Source organism: Homarus americanus, unplaced genomic scaffold, assembly GCF_018991925.1.
Source record: "Homarus americanus isolate GMGI-L3 unplaced genomic scaffold, GMGI_Hamer_2.0 scaffold28548, whole genome shotgun sequence".
NCBI lineage: Eukaryota > Metazoa > Arthropoda > Malacostraca > Decapoda > Nephropidae > Homarus > Homarus americanus.
In genome coordinates, this window is record NW_024750316.1 from 1 (window position 1) to 5,748 (window position 5,748).

Consider the following 5,748-nt stretch of genomic DNA (forward strand, 5'->3'; position numbering starts at 1 on the left):
ACAATGGCGGTTAGCTCCAGGACACAGGTCTCCTCACTTGTCGCGATCCCACTACTTTTATATTTGGGAGGAATCACCCAGTGATAAACAAAATAAAGAAATAGGGAACACGGCAATAATTATCTCCACCAAATACCCACCAACTTAAACAAGTACTTGAAAAAGTAAACAGTCAGAAAACAAGGAATATAAATGAAGATAATTAATTAATCTAATTTATGTTCTAAAGGGAGAATGTTTAAAAATAGAATTTAAGTGAATAAGTAATTGTATAATAAAATAAGAGTGATGTCAGAAGTATAAATTTATACTGTAAGAGTTAATTCAAACAATATTATCAACATTACTATGTTACACAAGACATACGAAATATATATATAATAACAATTCAATAAGGAAAAATGATTATCCGTACCAAACAGGAGATACCTTACCACCAGGATCCCTTCCTTGTAGTCATAACTAAACGTGTCATTCGATACCCCGAAAAGTATTGCAGAAGACTTGATGGTTACTTAGAGATAAAGGTCAAGGCTAGAACGCGAAGGACACGCTCTAATCTAAGCCACGGATTTTTCAGAGCGTGGCGTGGCACGCCGTGGAGGAGCCGCCCTCATATCACGTGATTCGTAGACATTTGCTGATATTTTTGCAATTAATTAATATTACTCTTGGAGTTGATTTAATATAGTAGTGGAAGACAATGATGCATATAAATTACATACAAAATATACAATTAACCTAAGTGGAATAAGAAACAATACAATATAATAAGTACAATTAACAATTATTAGTAGCTTCTCAGGTGTGTCTCAGGCCAACAGGACATGATAGCGAGAAGTACTCATCATTCAAGATAGACTTAATTCTTAATATTATTATTGGTAGTTGATCATTATTTACTTTTTATATACGTAATTATTGTTTAATATTTATTGCTGAATAATTATGTAGTTTTAGACTAATGGTTACCGTTAATAATATTATTATGAATAGTTAAAATAGCGAGTTTATTAAGGTTTTATAAGCTTACATTTTGTGTTATATATTAATAAAATATTAATAAATAATCTTAAAATAGTTAAACAATAAATGTTATTGCTTAAATAGTTAAACAATAAATGTTATTGTTTAAATTTATTTTAGTGTATTTGTGAATGTTGTCAAGCTATTTGGTTCTCCAGCCAGACATAAGTTTAGTTTAATATTAATATATATCTATTAACGGAAATTTAATCAATAATAAAACATTATAAAGTATAATTTATTTATATTATCTATCATTTTTAAATAAAATACTTTTATTATAGTGTTAATAATGAAAACTTGTAGTTACTGAAAGATAAGAGAGAGAATCGGACAAAGTGTAGCAGGTCAACATCAACCAAGGTGGCCGTCTTGTTTATTGTTGTTAATTTTGTTAGTAAATGTTAATTTGTGGACCTTCCTCCCTCCCTCGTGGTAAGTTAACATTATGTATGGCCTTGTTAACTAGACACAGTACAGTAGAACATAAGAATGGAGGAAACTACAGCAGGCCTATTGGCCCATACTGGGCAGTCCACCCAGCCCCTATTGCTCATATAAACATCCAACCTATGTTTGAAGCTACCCAGCTATCTCTGTGGTTGGCGGTCACACTGGTTGAACTAGGCCCATCTGGGACCAACTAGGCTCATCTGGGACCAACTAGGCCCATCTGGGACCAACTAGGCCCATCTGGGACCAACTAGGCCCATCTGGGACCAACTAGGCCCATCTGGGACCAACTAGGCCCATCTGGGACTAACTAGGCCCATCTGGGACCAACTAGGTCCATCTGGGACCAACTAGGCCCATCTGGGACCAACTAGGCCCATCTGGGACCAACTAGGTCCATCTGGGCCCAACTAGGCCCATCTGGGACCAACTAGGTCCATCTGGGACCAACTAGGCCCATCTGGGACCAACTAGGCCCATCTGGGACCAACTAGGCCCATCTGGGACCAACTAGGCCCATCTGGGCCCAACTAGGCCCATCTGGGACTAACTACAGTAGGTGCGGTGTAGGCATATGGTGCAGATATATAGTGTGTTTATGGTGCAGGTGTGTGGTGTAGGTATATGGTGCAGGTATATTGTGTGTTTGTGGTGCAGGTGTGTGGTGTAGGTATATGGTGCAGGCATATAGTGTGTTTATGGTGCAGGTGTGTGGTGTAGGTATATGGTGCAGGTATATTGTATGTTTGTGGTGCAGGTGTGTGGTGTAGGTATATGGTGCAGGTATATTGTATGTTTGTGGTGCAGGTGTGTGGTGTAGGTATATGGTGCAGGTATAGTGTGTGTTTGTGGTGCAGGTATATAGTGTGTTTAAGGTGCAGGTGTGTGGTGTAGGTATATGGAGCAGGTATAGTGTGTGTTATTGGTGCAGGTATATAGTGTGTTTGTGGTGCAGGTGTGTAATGTGTTTATGGTGCAGGTGTGTGGTATAGGTATATGGTACAGGTATAGTGTGTGTGTGTTTGTGGTGCAGGTATATAGTGTGTTTATGGTGCAGGTGTGTGGTATAGGTATATGGTGCAGGTATAGTGTGTGTTATTGGTGCAGGTATATAGTGAGTTTATGGTGCAGGTGTGTGGTGTAGGTATATGGTGCAGGTATAGTGTGTGTTATTGGTGCAGGTATATAGTGTGTTTATGGTGCAGGTGTGTGGTGTAGGTATATGGTGCAGGTATAGTGTGTGTTTGTGGTGCAGGTATATAGTGTGTTTATGGTGCAGGTGTGTGGGTGCAGGTAGGTATATGGTGCAGGTATATAGTGTGTTTATGGTGCAGGTGTGTGGTGTAGGTATATGGTGCAGGTATATAGTGTGTTTGTGGTGCAGGTATAGTGTGTGTTTATGGTGCAGGTGTGTGGTATAGGTATATGGTGCAGGCATATAGTGTGTTTATGGTGCAGGTATATAGTGTGTTTATGGTGCAGGTGTGTGGTGTAGGTATATGGTGCAGGTATAGTGTGTGTTTGTGGTGCAGGTATATAGTGTGTTTATGGTGCAGGTGTGTGGTGTAGGTATATGGTGCAGGTATAGTGTGTGTTTGTGGTGCAGGTATATAGTGTGTTTATGGTGCAGGTGTGTGGTGTAGGTATTAATTAACAGGTAGACGGTGAAGGCAAGTGGACCAATAACTGCTGCTGCTTATTAATGTAAACTACTGGAGGAAATTGTCAATGGAACAATGTTAAGGAAATAGTTTGATAGTTTGAGGTATTTTATTACTTTCCTGTTGAGTATTTGTTACTTTTACATTTGGTAAGTTTTGTTACTTGTGGAGTTTGTTACTTTTACGTTTGATAAGTTTTGTTACTTGTGGAGTTTGTTACTTTTACGTTTGATAAGTTTTGTTACTTGTGGTGTTTACGTCACTTTACGTTTGGGAATTGTTAATTTTATGTAGTTTATTACTTTTAGGATAATTTTATGATAATTTTGTCAGGTTACTTTTGTTATATTATAGTGGACACTGTTTGTGGTAATGTTAGTAAGTGGATGTTATTTAAATAAACGCTACTTAACATTTGTGGTTATGAAGGACAGAACTAACCAAACAAACCTACCTAACCTAACTTCTCCGGTATATTAAACAGAAAAAACTTACTATACGGTGATATTTGAGACATTTTCTGGACGTGAGATGATACAGCAGCATCGGCACTATGGCGGGTTAGTCCTATATATTAACCAAGGTGGGATTTTGGGTCATTTTTATTTTGGGAAAGATTTTTTTATTTGATTGAACTAAAAAAAATTGGTTATAAGAATGTGGTAGTTTTTATTTATGGCTAAATTTCAGTTTGTAGTAAAATATTAGCTTTTGAGACATTTTGGTAACTTACTGTAGAGTTGCAGTTTATTTTTTGACAAGAAATTTACATTTTTGTCACTGTATTTGGTGGGATCCTAACCTAACCAAATCGTGTGTCCGATGGTGAGGTTTTAATTCTCGGGGAAAATATCAATTTGGTGGGATTCAAACCTAACCTAACCAAATCATGTCTTCGATGGTATTTTAATTCTCTGGGAAAGGAAAAATCGCATGACGCTTCACAATATCGGCGTTTATAGATAATTAAAGCCTTATGGCAGTGGGATATAACTTGTGAATTTACCAGGTGTTATCCATTAGTGACTAGTAAGTGGTATTAAGAAAGTTGTTGACCAGAGTTAACTTGTGGTCCTTCTGCAGCTCTTCACAGTCTGCTTGGTTCTTGATTTCCCGAAATAACTTGGCGTCATTGGCAAACATTTGTATGGAGGAGTGTACAACGTCAGGCATGTCATTATGAAACAAACAAACAACAGCCGGCCAAATACACTGCCCTGTGGTACCCCGCTTGTGACAGGTACGGACGACTATTTCGTGCCATGAATCGCCACACACAGCTTGGGGTCATCTAGAAAGTCTTCTACCCACGCTAGGACATTTCCTCGAATTCCGTACCCTTCCAGTTTGATTTTCAGCCTTTCTTGGGGTACACTGTCGAAAGCCTTGGCAAAATCTTGGTAAATATTGTCGATATTACCACCTGTTCCAGAATATGGGTCCAAATATCCAATACCTTGAGCAATTGTGTTAAGCAGGAGCGCCCCGGCATAAAACCTTGATGGCAATCCTTTACAAGGTTGTTTCGTCTCCAACATGTTGGAACAAAAAATTACCTGAGTTTCTACAAAAAGAGTAACAGGGGTATTTTGTTTACAGTGTACGGCTCCAATTGGTTGTTACTGTAGTGATAAGACAACTACCATATTGCTGCCTCGCTGATCGTGGTTAATGAAGTTCCTCGTGTCATTCGTCGAGGTAAGATTTTCTAAAGTGTTTCATTATTTTCTTTAATATGTTTTATGGAAATGTCTTAATTTAACCATAATATTGTATTTAAATGTTTGAAGATTTAGTGAGTTCCTGTATAATATAATACTGTACAGTACTGTATACATATTATATAATATTACTGCCCAGAGTATTTAATTTATTAATTGTTAAAATGTTATTCATTCCAGGACGGTGACTTGAAGATGTAAGATATGGGCCACAAGACGAAGGTTTGTTTTGGTTAACGGGTCTCTTGCTGCACCACATTGGAAACTTTTTGTTATAACATAAGGTACAGTACAGTGTATATCTTTGTGGTTTTAGTTTTTATTAAGGATCTGGGATCTCCGTTTAAAAATTCAAGTACTGTAATTGTGTTTTAATGACCTTTGAAATAATTAGATATTTTAAGTAGATTACGCTGTGCCCGTAAGTTATAAAAGGCCTTTATGGATGGTCTTAAATATGTTGACCATCTTTACTGTATGAAGTTAGTTTCATGTTGTCAAAATATTTGTCAAATATGCCTGACCTAATACCTTTGTCTTCAGCACTTGGGGTAAAAAAATAGTTTAATTATCCTACAAAGGTACAGTTTACATTACAGTAGTACCCCGATTTATGCGGTCAATTGAACCCACAGGGTACCGCATAAAGTGAACAACAGAACATATGGGATTAATTCCAATAGAGACTGGCCCGACCCCCAAATCCACTTTTTGACGTCACACAACTATGTTGTAGTAAAAATATTATCTTAACTTTATGATGGTTTGCACACACAATTAATAATTAGGAGAAATATCAATAATATTAGTTTTTTTAACACTTACATTAGTAGAAAAGATGGCTGGGCACACGGGGATGGGGGGTTGGTTCCGAGGCAGAGGGCAGA

General features: G+C 37.5%; 1 long non-coding RNA gene across 1 annotated transcript; it reads left to right on the forward strand.

Moving 5' to 3' along the window:
* Window positions 1-1,375: 1,375 nt before the first annotated feature.
* LOC121854032 lies at window positions 1,376-5,151 on the forward strand. The gene is made up of 3 exons (XR_006086460.1): window positions 1,376-1,461; window positions 4,740-4,838; window positions 5,042-5,151. It is a non-coding gene; the product is annotated as an uncharacterized LOC121854032 (long non-coding RNA).
* The last annotated feature ends 597 nt before the right edge of the window (window positions 5,152-5,748 follow it).